This window comes from Polyergus mexicanus, unplaced genomic scaffold (assembly GCF_030449975.1).
Source record: "Polyergus mexicanus isolate NDT 795.1 unplaced genomic scaffold, iyPolMexi1.0 SCAF_28, whole genome shotgun sequence".
NCBI lineage: Eukaryota > Metazoa > Arthropoda > Insecta > Hymenoptera > Formicidae > Polyergus > Polyergus mexicanus.
Genome location: NW_027223348.1, coordinates 190,632 through 206,416, shown reverse-complemented (window position 1 = coordinate 206,416; position 15,785 = coordinate 190,632).

The window sequence follows — 15,785 nt, the reverse complement described above, 5'->3', positions numbered from 1 at the left end:
CAATCCAAACAGGGGTATGCTGAATCTCCCAATAAGAAATTTAGACCCAAGAATCCATCTATACCTTTCCTGTATAGAGACGACTTTTTTAAAAGGCGACTGTCATGGATGGATTCTGATTCTCCACAGAAAAAACTAATAAATTTTTTCTTGTAATCACAAACTCCTTGTATAAGAAGACTATAATCTCCTTTTCTATTATAATATATATAGTAATGTTTGAAGGCTGGCCTTTTAATTTTAATATGGCTCCCATCTATAGCTCCAACTACCCCGTTAATCCCATGCATTTGATAAAACTCAGATTTTATTTTTTACAGTTGTTGACCAGTGGGCCATACAATATACTGTCCACTTTTTCTTACTAAAAATTCTATTATTTTTGTGATGATACGATGACAGGTACTTTTAATAACATTGAACCTGTCACAGCATTGTCGAAATGTCTCTGTATTACAAAGATACCACACAGTTATTAAAATTGCTTTTCGTGTACATATTTTTTTCCTTCCAAATTTATGTTGAGATAACACATGTTCAATTTCAATCTCATCTGAAATTTATGCAAATTAAACATTGCAGTTCAGTTTATTTATTAGTGGATGATCATACTTACTTATTATTAAGCCAATAGTTGAACGATTTAATCGAAAATGTTCTTTAAATTCTTGGTCATCGTATTCTTTTATAGTGTTCATAAAAGTAGATATTCGGTGTAACTTCCTTCTGGGAGGATTAGATAAGACGGAACAGTCCGAGGATGACGATTCAGAACAGAAAAAAATTTTGGATTCATTTGAATCTGAACTAGTCCAATCCAATTCCGAATCGTCTTCTGAAATCTAATAGCATAATATTTAATGTATATTTAAGTGACAAACATAGCATGTATCAACTTATCTCCATAATATTTGAAACAATAAAAAAAGTCATATCGTCTTACAGTCTTAGCATCTTATAGCGTCTTATGTTAAAAACTCTCTCTAGTTAAAAACTAAAACTTTCATTTAAGGTTATTGAGAATATTTTCTCACTTACGCGTTCCTTTTACTCACTGAACAATAACGTCATTATCTGAGTATGAAATACTCACATAACTGAGTGACTCAGTATCACTTGAGTGCAAATGGAAAGCAACTATTGTGAGACGTGACTGTATTCTTTTGTCTCACTTAACTTGTAAACTTGTAACCATCGACATCAAAAATTGTAATTTAATCACTTAAACGGCACGAATTCGAAATCTTACTAGCAACTAAATTATGACTATCAGAGATCAAAAAAAAAATCGAAGGAATATGTCAAACGTCTTTGACAAAAGAGCGTTGAAAACGATGAAACAAAACCATTGAAATTCACCGCAATGGTTGCTAAAATGATTTTATCTTTGTTCATTGAATGCTAAATATAGACAGATAATGTTTGAGAGCGTTGCGATCGCTAAGTAAAACGTAGCTTAATCTGGCACAGAAATTATCGTAACCAATATCGGCATATTAATATATCTAATTTACCAACAGTCCAAGTTTACTCGTTCCTTTTCGCAGCTCTGTTAAGACTATATTCTATTTGACGATATCAACGTTCGTAAAATAACTTTATCCTTGTTCATTGAATGCTAAACATAAACAAATAATGTTGGAGAATGTTGTGATCGCTAAGTAAAACGTAATCAAATCTGGTTCATCTAGCGTAGAAGTTATCATAATCAGAGAAAAGAATTAAAAATATAATAAGTAGAAGAAAATAAAAGAGATAATATTAGCAGTACTGTATGTAGCATGTACTGTACTGCTTATATTATTTAAGTAATAAAATTTATATTCTCTTTTGAAACTATTTAATACTCTTTTGGGAACGATTACGATAACTACGGCCCCCTATTTGAAAGGTCGTTTCTGAAAGCATTTTTAGAAAACACAAGAAAAACACAAGAAAAATAGTAAAAAGATTTTCCGACAAATAGTTTTCGAGATATATCACTTTAAAGTATTGGACATAATAATAAAATGTTACAAAACGGTCCCAATGACTTTGACCTTGACATATGTTGTGAAGATTACTGTCGCGAGTATCTTCCATGTATAGCTTAGAATGATGCAAGAATAACCCAAACCAAATTTTCGTTTCAAATCTAACCCAATCCACCCACACAACAATTATAGGGTGGATCTCGCTTCGCGTTATAAAGTATACCTTTTTAAAAAAAGGTAAAAAAAGGCGCTAATGGCATGCGCCATATGAAAAAGTGTTACACAAAAAACTATTTTATTTTTAAATTACTGCAAAAAACTGCTTTATAAAATGCCATTTTAACTCTATACAAAACTCTATACAACAGTGTTATTTTAATTTTGTAACATAGTTCTAATTTCCTTGAAAAATTGATATTAAAAAATTCTGTAAAGTGACAATAAAATAAATAAAAACGTACTATAAAATTTATTTCTTTTATTATTATTTAAACAGAAACATTTTAACCAAAAAAATTTTGTTCTACAAAATAGTTTAAATTTCTTACAAAAATAATGATATCAAAAAATTGCTTCAAATGAATACAAATTTATGCTATAAAATTTATTTCTTTTATTTTTATTTAAATAACAATATTTTAACTAAAAGAACTATTATACAAAGTAGTTGTTTTAATTTCCTAGAAAAATAATGATATCAAAAAATGTTACGCTAATTGAATAAAACTTATATTAAGAACTATGTTAACTTATGTGTGTTTAACTTATGTTTTGAATTAAACTTATGCTAAGTTTCAAAATTAATAACTGCAATGTATTTTAAAGTAACAAATAATTAATTTAAGTTAAACATTATTACATCAATAACTGCAACGTAAATGTATGGAGTATGTTAATATCATTAGCATATTGTTCAGTTTAGCAGCGCCAAGATATGTAAGAAAAGTTTTTTTTATTTTTTGATGTTGTATTAATTTTTAATTTTCGCATAAGCTTTTAATTTTTAATTTTTTGTATAAATTTTTATTTAATTTTTAATTTTTGTAAGAATCTTTTAAATTTTAATTTTTGTTTAATATTATCTTTTTTTAATTAAACTTTTCAGAATATATTTGGTTCTTACAATGTATACATATGTGATTGTTCATTTTGTATCATCTTATATAATTTTTTATAATAAATACATCCCAAAGAATTAGACGTATGTATATTACAATTTTGTGCACATAGTTAATTATAAAATAACTATTTTAGCTATGCGCTCTACGACTTTAATTATATTGCAATTTATTAAATTTTTCTTAATATTGAAAATAATAAAATAAATAAATTTTATAACATAAGTTTTTATTCAATTGGCGTAACATTTTTTGATATCATTATTTTTTTAGGAAATTAAAACAACTACTTTGTATATAGTTTTTTTAGTTAAAATATTGTTATTTAAATAAAAATAAAAGAAATAAATTTTATAGCATAAATTTGTATTTATTTGGCGCAATTTTTTGATATCATTATTTTTGTAGGAAATTTAAACAACTATTTTGTAGCACAAAATTTTTTTGGTTAAAATGTTTCTGTTTAAATAATAATAAAAGAAATAAATTTTATAGTACGTTTTTATTTATTTTATTGTCACTTTGCAGAATTTTTCAATATCAATTTTTCAAGGGAATTAGAACTATGTTACAAAATTAAAATAATTGATTTGTACAGAGTTAAAATGGCATTTTATATAGAGTTAAAATGGGATTTTATAGAGCATTTTATAGCGTTCTTGGCAATAATTTAAAAATAAAATAGTTTTTTGTGTAACACTTTTTCATATGCGCATGCACTTGGCGCCTTTTTTTACTTTTTTTTAAAAAGGTAAGTTTTTAGGGATTGTAGCTTCGTTGCTTACTTATATTAATGTGATCGCTTGGGAGGTAGGAATCACTTCGGGCGCTGCGGGAGAAGGTGACGACTCTTCGGAGTCGGAACTACCCTCCCGCTCTTGCACCGCCCGATGGGAGGAGCCCGCCTGCGAAGGTTCTCGGGCGCGGGAGCCCGAGAGTCCTTCGAGGATGGAGGGCGGTAAGGGCGGGGAGGCGCGACCGTCGGGGGAGAGTCGCGGGGACTCGGCGGAGTCCTTCCCGGGGGGGGCGCTCCGTTCGGGGGCGCGGCGAGTCCTGAGGGACTCGCCGAGTCCCGCACCCATCGTTGCCCTCTCTGGGGGCGACATGGAGGTGGAGACGGGGGGGGGGCGATGCCGGGGGCTCTGTGGGCCCCCTGTCCATGGCCCAGGTGGAGGCCCTTCTGGCCGAGGGGTTGAGAGGTGTGGAGGAGCGTCTCCTGACCGCGCTGAAGCGATCGGGGGGCGGAGTGGGGACCAGAGGTGAGCCCGGGGAGGCGGTGGGGTCGTGGCTGAGGCCCCCCCGCCAAACCCCTCCCGGCCCAGCGGCCAAGTCCCGGAAGGGGGGTGGGAGGAAGGCTGCGGCCCCTCCCGCCAATCCCGACCGGGCCCAGCGGGCACCCCCTGCGGCGCTCCCTCCCGCGCCTGCGGGGGAGACGTGGGCCCAGATGGTGCGGAGGAAGGGGGGTGGAAGCGGGATCCGCTGGAGACCCGCCCCACCCCAACCCCCTACCCCGGGACCTGGAAGGCCGTCCGGTAGAGGGAGGAGAGGGGCAGTCCCCACTCAGGCCGCCACAGCGGGAAGGGCGAGGGTGCGGAGGCCCCGGCCTCCGGGTCCGGCAGCGGTCATGCTGTCGGCACCGGAGGGTGCGGGGCTGTCCGTGGAGGCGGCGATGGTCAGGGCCCGGGAGCGTATAGACCTCCCGGGTCTGGGCATCGCCGACTCGCGTGTTTGGGGGGCCATGAACGGGGGGATCCTGATTGAGATCCCCAGGCCAGTCAGGGCCCGCGAGGAGGACCCGGACCCTCCCACATCCGTCGAACTGGCGGATAGGCTAGCGGAGAGCCTTAGGGGGTCCTTGAGGGGACTGGTGTCCGGATTGCCCGGTCCACTAAGTTCGCGGAGATGCGACTTAGAGGACTGGACAGCTCGGTGACCCTCGGAGAGGCGCGAGAGGCCCTCATGGCCCTCGGGGGGTTGGGGGGCGGGGATCTCCGAGTCGGGGAGATTCGGAGGTCCTCGTCCGGCCCGGGGACCATGTGGGTGCGAGCTCCCGCGACCTTCGTCAGGAGGCTGGCGGTGGCCGGGAGGATGCGCGTGGGGTGGACGTGGGCACAGGTGGAGGTGCTCCGCGCCCGCCCCCTGCAGTGCTTCCGCTGCCTGGCGATCGGCCACGTCAGGCAGCGGTGCACGGGAGGGGAGGATCGGTTCGGGCTATGCTACCGGTGTGGCAAGCCCGGCCACCTCGCAGCTCGGTGCGAGGGGACCCCGAGTTGCCCGATCTGTTCGGGACTCGGGCTCCCCGCCGAGCATCGCTTGAGGGGTAGAGGGTGTAACCCCTCCCTTCGGGCGGGGAAGGGAAAGGGGGGAGGCCACCCGAGACACCTCGGGGAGCCTTGGGCCGGGCGCAGGAGCCCGATCCCTCCGGGGCGTGTTCCGTCCCGGAGCCCTCGACTGCCCAAGGGGCAGGTGGGAAAGGGGGTGATCAGAGGATGGAGGTGGAATAGCCCCTCTGATCACCCGTTGGAGGAAAGCGCCAGAGGGCGCGCCCTAAGGGTTACGGAGGAGGGGCGCTGGGAAGCGCATGTGTGGCCCGGCGATGGTTGTAGAGCGTAAGCACATCCCGCCGTCGGGCCGGGAAGCGCCAGGTAAGAGCCTGGCGCCACGGGAGGGTTTTAGTGGGTATTCCCGGGCCGTTTGTTTAGGCCCGGGGGGAGTCCCACATACCCCTGCCCGCTGAAATGTGGGCAGGAAATGCGTAAAGGCATTTCCCCTCCCTGCTAAGGCAAAAAAAGGTAGGAATCGCTTATGTTCTGGCCGTAAATGAGTAAGGCGTAGTTGAAGTATTCAATTATATTTCCTTAACATGTTTACAATGTTTAAAATAGTCAATAGGGACATAGCGGCGTTGTCCTCCACGCTTCCTCGTTTGCGTGGCCTGGTCCGTTTTCGAGGACGTGCTTTCGCACGACTGTGATCCTTGATCACGCGTTGGCTTTTGTTCCTCTGTTTGGGTCTCCACAGAGCGATGTTTCGGGGGGTCCCAAGCCGGCAGCTTTCCACGGAGCTTTCTGCTCTGGCGATGGCTCCCTAAGGCGGGGCGTCCTTGGCCGTCCTTGGCCCTCGTCGGAAGATGAAAGCGTGATCGGGGACGTTGGATGAAGCTCCAACGCTGGCCCTATATCGAGCAGTGGCTCCCGCCTGGGTGCGTCCTAGGTTGGAGGCCTGGCTTTCTTTGGTTCCTTGCTTCGCCAAGGAGGCTTATTATGAGCATGTTCGGTGCTGTTATGGCGTTGCTTTTCCGCAACCCGCAGCCGATGAGGGGCCGAGACGATGCTCAGCACTCGAGGCTTCTGGCGTGCGGGTGACGTGCCTGTGCTGGGGCGCGTTGCGCCAGGCCGAGGCGAGGATCCGCCGGAACTGTGGCGAGGAACGCCGGTCCGAGGCGAGGATCCGCAGGAGCTGTGCCGCAGGGCGCCAGGAGGAGGCGTCTTTGCGCCGGAAGTTTGGCGCTGAGCGCCAGGCGAAAGCGAGGATGCGCCTGAGGGTTGGCGCAGAGCGCCCGGCGAAGGCGAGGATGCGCCTGGTTGTCTCCGGGTCAGGAGATGTAGAGGCGCTGGTCTGGTGTACTTTCGCACTCCTACTTCTCCTTCCCGAGGAGAACTCTTCTTTACGTCCCACGTGTTGACGGCTGGAGTCTTCTTCGTAGTCTGATCGAGGCGACTAGGCGCCATGTCGTTTCTTGATGTAGCGAGAATGCGCTAATTATTTATTTTGTGGCTCCCCGATGAGCCTGCTTATGATCCTCGTGGGTTGACTTTTGCCCACGGAAATGCATTCCTGGCGTGTGACGCCTAGCGGAGGTGCCCGTTACTAGATACTCGCGGCGTATATATAGTTGCCTGAGCGTCTTTCGGCTCACGGGTAAGCTTGTTCGGCGCGGCCGCTTTCTCGAATGTGCAGTTGTGCGATTGAATTTTTTATCGCCACAGGGATTATATCATTCCTTTTTATGTAGTATATGTTAAACATCATTAAATTAATAAACAACGAACCCGCCACCATAAAAAAACTTGGTGGGTGCTAGGAGACCTATCTGGGATAGTCCGCACTGGGTTTTTTTCATGAAAATGTAATTTCTTTGGATTTAAAGCTTTGAATATATACACGTGTATTTTTATTAACCCGGTAGGTGCTGGGAATCTTTTTTAAGATAGTCCGCACCAGGTTAATAAAAATACAAGTGTATAGACAATATAAATCAAAAGAAATTTTACATTTTCATTAAAAAAACTTGGTGGGTGCTAGGAGTCCTTTCTGGGATAGTCCGCACTCGGTTTTTTTTAATGAAAATGTAATTTCTTTTGATATAAAGCTTTGATTATATACACGTGTATTGTTATTAACCCGGTGGGTGCTGGAAATCTTTTTTAGGATAGTACGCACCAGGTTAATAAATATAGACAATATAAATCAAAAGAAATTTTACATTGTCATTAAAAAAACTTGGTGGGTGTTGGAAGTTTTTTTTGGGATACTCCGCACTGGGTTTTTTTTAATGAAAATGTAATTTCTTTGGATTTAAAGCATTGATTATATACACATGTATTTTTATTAACCCGGTGGGTGCTGGGAATCTTTTTTAGGATAGTCCGCACCAGGTTAATAAAAATACAAGTGCAAAGAAAATACAAATCAAAAGAAATTTTACATTTTCATTAAAAAAACTTGGTGGGTGTTGGCAGTTTTTTTTGGGATACTCCGCACTGGGTTTTTTTAATGAAAATGTAATTTCTTTGGATTTAAAGCTTTGATTATATACACATGTATTTTTATTAACCCGGTGGGTGCTGGGAATCTTTTTTAGGATAGTCCGCACCAGGTTAATAAAAATACAAGTGCATAGACAATATAAATCAAAAGAAATTCTACATTTTCAATAAAAAAACTTAGTGGGTGCTGGGAGTCCTTTCTGGGATAGTCCGCACTGGGTTTTTTTTTAATGAAAATGTAATTTAAAGGTTGTATTTTAATGTTTTGATTATATGCACTTTTCTTTTATTCTAATCTAGTAGTTGCTAGGAATCCTTTTAAGAAATATAGCCTGTATCAGGTTAATAAATAGTCATATTAAAGATAATGAATTAAAGATAATGAATATATGTAATGTTATCATAAAAATATAGAATTATTATTTTATTTTTTATTACTTTATAGGTATAATGTGTTTTTTTGTTCTTCTTTATGCAAAGTATAAACTATCTTTAATTTTGAAATAATACGATATATTTTCTTTTTTTACTAATCAAAATATTAATTCTATATGTTTATAATAAAGTATATATGTGCATACATTTTATAAATAAGATTAGATATGTGATGTTTTGTTCTTTTTATGTATAGAGTAAATTATTTTTTATTTATGGAATACGCATAACGTAAACTATTTTTGATTTTTGAAATGTGCGTAGCATAAATTGTTTTTGATTTATGACATATAAATCACATAAATAGTTTAAAGATATTTTAAGATAATGAATGTATGTAATGTCATCATAAAAATATAGAATTATTATTTTATTTTTTATTAGTTTATAGGTATAATGTGTTTTTTTATTCTTTCTTGTTATGCAAAGTATAAACTATCTTTAATTTTGAAATAATAAGATATATTTTCTTTTTTTACTAATCAAAATTAATTCTATATGTTTATGATAAAGTTTATGAATAAGATATATGTGCATACATTTTATAAATAAGATAAGATATATGATGTTTTGTTCTTTTTACGTATAGTGAAAACTATTTTTGATTTATGAATTACGCATAGCTTAAACTATTTTTGATTTTTGAAATGTGCGTAGCGTAAACTATTTTTGATTTTTGGTTTATGACATGTAAATAAGATTTTATTTTTGTTAAAATGAGATGTAATGAGATATATATGTATATGTAATGACTTATGAGGTAAAAATACACATAAATAAAACTTGATTAATTAATAAACAAACAAAAATATATTTATTTATTATAAATCCTTTATTACAAATCCGTTTTTAAGAAATTTTCAGGAATCAACACTAGCTTTTTTAAACAATATGTATATGTGATAATGTCAGTTTTATAAATAAAAATATTAATTTAATTTAGACTTCCGTTTCCGGTACGTAGAGTGTGACACATGTGTATGTGGAAGGTGCTGTTTGACGGTGGTTGAGAGGAGAATTAGAGGGGTGACGAGAGAGAAGGGTTGAGTGAGAGCGAGTGGAGGTGAAAGAGCGAGTGAAGGAGTGAAGGGAGAACTGGGAGTGAGAAGGGAAGGGAATAAAAGGGCATTTACGAGCCGGCAGTTAGGGGCGAGTGGGCACGGAGTATAGAATAGATAGAGTGGTAGACGCGACGGAGCGCTAGGGAAACAGCGCGCGATAGGGAAAAGTGAGGGTAGCGCTAGTGAGCAGCAGAGCACGAAGCAAAGAGAGTAGATAGAGGGGAAACAAGGACAGTCAAATAGAGAAGAGAAGGAGGATATAAGTAGAGAAAAGGAAACAAAACAAGAAGCTGAAAAGGGAAACAAGGATAGAGAAGCAGGGGAGAATGGAGAAAGGTGGGATAAAGCACTCGAAAGAGAGAAAAGGAAGTGTAGGATATATCAGAGTTTTTGAAGAAGAAGAGAGAGAGAGAGGATAAGAACGGAGAGGAGTCTATTTTTAGATCAAGTACAATCATAGTAAGATCACCAAAAGCAATGGGGGACAGAAAGGTGGAGGATAGAGAGGGATGGGAGAGGGAATTGAGGGAGGAATTAAGAAAGGACATAATAACAGGGATAAAATTGCTAGGAGAAGAGATAAGAGAGGATTTAAGAGAGATCAAAGATGGTTTAGTGGGGCAAGAAGAAGGGATAAAAAAGGAATTGGAAAATATAAGGGAGGAATTTAGAGAGAGGGAGAGGGAATGGGAGGAAGAGAGAAGGGAAATGAGAGGAAGGATAGAAAATCTGGAAAGAAAAATGGATAAAGGAAGGGAAAGGAAGAGTAGGAGAGGAGGGCAAGGAGGGAGCAGGGGTAGTAGGAGAAGGTGAATTAGAAACAAAAATAAAGGTAATAGAAAGAAAATTAGAGCGGAAGGAACGAGAGGATAGAAAGAGAAATATAGTAATTAGGAGAGTAGAAGTGGAAAAAGGAGACGTAAGAGGAGGAGTAGAAAAGATCTTGGAAATATTAGGAGTAAATATAAAAATAGAGAGTGTCAAAAGAGTTGGAATAATGACGGAAGGAGAGAGAGGAATGGCGGTGGTGACGTTAGGGAGCATGGAACAGAAAAGACAAGTTATGGAGAATAAGAAAAAGTTGAGGGGAAGAGAGGAAAGGATAGAGGATGATTTAACATGGGAGGAAAGAAAGGTTAGATGGAGGCTCAGGGAGATAGCCAGGAAAGAGGAAGGAGAAGGAAGGAGGGTACCGATAGGTAATGGGGGATTGCAAATAGATGGCAAATGGTGGAAAAGGAATGAGGAAGAGGAAGTATTGAAAAGTGAAAGAGGGGAAGTGAAGGGGGAGAGAGTAGGTTATAGGAGAAAGAGACAGGGGGAATAAGGGGGAAGGTAGTTGAGAGGGGACTAGTAATAGAGACAGGGAAGAGGGAGGGGAGGACAAGTGGGAGAGTAATAAGGGGGGGAAAGAGAGGAGAGGGGGAACAGAGAGACGTGGGAGGGGCGGTAAGGAGGAAGAGATATGGAAGATGGCTTTCTGGAATGTAGCAGGTTTAAAAAACAAAGATAAGGGTTTTTGGGATAGGATTGGAGAGTGGGATGTTATAGTACTCATGGAGACATGGGTAGACGAGAAATGATGGAGGGGAGTAAAAAACAGGTTACAGAAGGGTTTTAAATGGGGGGTACAATACGCGAGTAGAAAGAATAAAAAAGGAAGAGCAATGGGAGGAATGATAATGGGGATAAGAAGGGAAAGGGAAATGGAGATAGGAGAAATTGAAATGACGGAGAAAGGGATGATGACGGGGACATTGAAAAGCGGAGGGGAGGAGTGGAGAATAGTGGGAGTATATGTAAACGAGGACTTAGAGAGGAAGATAGAGGGTTTAAAGAAGTGGATGGAAGAGAGAGAGGAGGAAGGAAGGAGAATAATAATAGGAGGTGACTTTAATGCCAGAACTGGAGAAATGGGAGGAAGGGTAAATCTGGGGGAGGAGGAGGAAATTGGAAAGAATAGGAACTCCAAAGATAAGAAGAGTAATAGGGAAGGGAGGAGATTGGTAGAGGTGCTAGAGGAAACTGGATGGAGTATAATAAATGGGAATATAAAAGGAGATGAAAAAGAAGAATACACGTATACCGGGGGGAGAGGAAACACGGTAATAGATTATGTATTAGGAAATGAAGGGATATGGGAAAAAATAGAAAGATTAGAGATAGGAAAGGACATAGACTCGGATCATCACCCGGTGATTTGCTGGATAAAAGGGGAAGACAGTTGGAAGAAGAAAAGGAAAGGGAGGCAGAAAGGCAGGAGAGGGGTTTGGAATGAGGAGGGGAGAGAGAAATTTAGGAGGGAAATAGGAGAAATAAGTATAGGAGGGGAAGAAGGAGGGACGGAAGAGGAGATAGAGAAAATAAATGAAAGGATAAAGAAGGCCTTGGAAGAGAGCGAGAAGGGGGAAGGAAAGGAAGAGAAAAGAAAAGGGGGGTGGTGGGATAAGGAGTGTATAGAGAAAAAGAAGGAAGTAAGGCTGAAGTTGAGGAAATGGAGGAGAGGAGAAGAAGAGAGAGGAAGGTATAGAGAGGAAAAGAGAGAATGCAAGGAGATGTGTGAAAGGAAAAAGAAAGAGGAGGGAGAGAGATTAATAAGGGAAGCAGGAGAGGCGAGAACGGAAAGTAAAGTATGGGAGATAGTTAATAGGGAGAGGAGGAAAAGGAAAGGAGTAGAGGAAGGGATACAGATGAAGGAATGGAAGGAGTATTTTATGGGGTTATTAGGAGGAGTAGAACAAAGAGTTCGGAGAGGAAGAGGGGGAAGGAATAGAAGAGAGATGGAAAGGGAAATAGAGTGGGAAGAAATAAATAGGGTTATGAGTAATTTAAGGTTAAACAAAGCTATGGGGTTGGATAATATACCAAATGAAGTATGGAGATACGGGGGAGAAGATATAAGAAAATGGGTATGGGAAACGTGTAATAAGGTATGGAGAGGAGAGGGATGGCCAGAGGGATGGAAGGAAGGGATAATAGCACCGATTGTGAAAAAAGGAGAAGGAGATAAAGTAACGGATTATAGAGGAGTGACGCTTATGTCAACGATGTATAAAATATACACATCGATTCTGGCAGAAAAGTTAAGAGAGGAAGTAGAAGAGAAAGGTATAATACCAGAGAATCAGACAGGATTTAGAAAGGGAAGAGGGGTGATGGACAATATATATGTATTGAATTATCTGGCGCAAAGACAGATTAGCAGGGAGAAAAAGAAATTAATAAGTGTGTTTATAGACTTGAAAGCGGCTTTTGACTCAGTAGACAGGGGAGTGCTGGTAAGAGCCTTAAGGGAAAAAGGGGTTAGAGAGGGACTGATAGAAAGGATAGAAGAGGTGATAGGGGAGACAAAGCGTAGAGTGAGGATAGGAGAGGAAATAATTGAAGAATTCTGGACGGGTAGAGGAGTGAGACAGGGTTGCCCATTAAGTCCGATATTATTTAACATAGTAATAGCAGATATGGAGGAGGAAATTGCCAGGGGAATTTGGGGTGGAGTTAAGTTGGGAGAGGGGAAGATATTCTCCATGGCATATGCAGACGATATAGTGCTGTTAGCGGAAGAGGAAGATGAGATGAGGGCAATGTTAGCAAGGACGAAAAGATATATGGACAATAAGAGACTGGAGGTGAACGTATTGAAAACAAAGGTCATGGTATTTAGAAAGGGAGGGGGTAGGAGAAAAAGAATAAAATGGATGTGGAAAGGGAAGAAGATAGAGGAGGTTAAAGAAATGAGGTATTTAGGATACGTGTTTCAGGCAAATGGTAGACAGGAAGGGCATGTAAAAGACAGGGTAAGGAAGGCGGTGGGAATTATGGGGCAAGTATGGAGTATAGGAAAGAGAAAATTTGGAAAAGATATAGGGAAGAGGATCTGGCTTTTTGATGTATTAGTTTGGACGGTGTTAAGTTATGGAGCGGAGGTATGGGGCTGGAAGGAGAGGGATAGAGTAGAGAAGGTAGAAGAAAGATTCTTAAAGTGGTTACTAGTGGAGTAGACAGGAGAACACCAGGATACATGGTAAGGGAGGAATTAAAAAGAGATAAACTTAGAAGTAGGGCGGCAAGAAGAGCATGGAATTTCGAAAAAAGACTAGAAGAAGGGAAAGGAGGGAGTTTAGCAAAGGAGTGTTTGGAAGAAATCAAGAAAAGATCAGAAAAGGATAGAGGAGTGTCGGAATGGGAGAAGGAAAGAGAGAGATATTTCAGGGAAAAGGGCTAGAGGAATTGGCATGGAATAGAGAGGGAGAGGGAGGGATGATAGAGTATGAGGAAGTGGAAAGGAAAGACAAGGAGTTACAAAGGGAGGAGAGAAAAGAAAGAATAGAGGAGTCGAGGTTTAATAGATGGTACAAGAGAATAAAGAGTGAGGGAATACCAAAGTATTTGGTTGGTCGGAGAGGAGGTGGGGAAGGATGACAAGATTTAGGCTAGGTAATGAAATGAGGGAAAGTAGGTATTGGGAAAGTGAAGAGAAAAAAGTATGTAGGGTGTGTAATAGAGAGAGAGAGACATGGGAACATGTATGGGAGGGATGCGGGAGAGGAGAAGGAGAGGGGGAGGAAAGCTGGCAAGAGGCGGTGGAAAGAATATTAGGAGAGGAAGGGGAGGGGGAAGAATGGATGAAGGATGTATTGAGAAGAAGGGAGGATAAGGCAGTGGGGAGGGAAAGGGAGGAAGAGAGGGAATGAAAGAATGAGAGAGAGTGAATGAGAAAGGAAGGGAAGAGGAGAGAAGGTGAAGTTGTAACGATGCATCCCTCCACCGTTACCCGGCCGTCGATCCGCCGGAAGTCCGCCGCCCGACAAACACCGGTCGGGCATAATGCGGAGGCGCCGAGCGCCCATTTTTAAGATATAGAAAAGGCGTTCAAATTTATAACCGCCGTCAAGACGCGTTTGTTTACCGGGAACCGTCGCCGCGCTCGGGTAACCGTACCGACCGTTCCCGAAACCGCCCGAGTCGCGCGCGGCGGTTCAATCTTAAACAATATGCCGTAAAACAATCAGGCATATTACGCACGCGCACCCGCCGGAAAAAGCGGTATAAATAAGAGCCAATTTTCTACCTCGAGACCAGATCTTCCGCAACCGCCAGAGTCTGTAAGACGCCTGGAAATCCGCTACGATCCTATAACCGCTCAAAGAGAGAGAAAACGGGGTTGGGAGTACCCAGCCTCCGCCGAGAGTTTGCGGCATCTCCACGAGCGATCCTTCCGATCTATTGCAAAGAGAGGAAAACGGGGTTGGGTGTACTCAGCCTCCGTCGAGAGTTCTCGACACCTCACCCGCATCCGTCCACCTGCGTGCAACGGCAATTATCCAGCGGTAGGGAGTTCCCTGCCGTTGACGGGTGTTCCCGTCGGCCGTTGCACTCCTGCATTCTACGGGAAAATCATCCCCGACGGAACAATACCGCGATATCCGCGAACTTGTAGTAATTCCGCGACCGCCATTACCGCGATCGGAATCACCATTAATACGGCGCGCTAAGTCCCGCTAAAAAGGGGAGGATCTAACCGGCCGCGACATCGATCGACGCAATCAGATCGATACCGACGCGTTTAAGGACCGCCCACCGACCCGACCGAACCTACCGCCCGGTAGCTAGCGGCTCCTGCCGAAATCCAGATCCGCGCAAAGTAATCGATATATTTGCGAATCCGCCGAAATCACATTCCGCACCGTGCATATAATTCGGACGCACAGCGACCGACGCGACCGCCGCTAGACCATTCCGACATTCACACATACGCGAGGGCGTTTGGCTGCATACACACGATCACACACACATACTTGCGATATACATTGTAAATCCCACGCAGATATTACTCGCTCGCACACGCACTCGCTCGCTTATCACTCACTCACATACAAGCGCATACACCCCGACACACGCAATAATTACACACACACACTCACTCTGTATACACACATATATTCAAACGCAATAAATTATCTTTTATCTAACGCATCTATCGTTCGTCTCTCGATACCCTTTCACGAGCCCCGGATCCCGACCGAGTTATCCACGACCGCCTCGCGAAAGCGGTTTGTTACAAAGTAAAGGACTAAAAACCGGAAGCGGAGGTCCAAAATAGATTAAGAAGGGTTAGAAATTTAGCGTGTGTGTGTGTATAGGCAGGAAGGAAAGATAGAATAAGGATAGCATAAGTTAGTTTAAGTAGTTTAAGTAGTATAAGTTAGATTAAGGAAATGTATGTGATACGCTAAGGGATGTAAATATTTGTAACCCCTTTGGGGAACAATAAAGATATTCTAATCTATTCTATTAATTTAATTTATATTATTGCTCGTAGTTATCCATACTGTCTTTCAACAGGTATAAATTAAATTTTCCAGAATGCAATATTATATAACATAATGGAATAATGTATGGCTAATAGCACTCTTTTATTTATAAGAA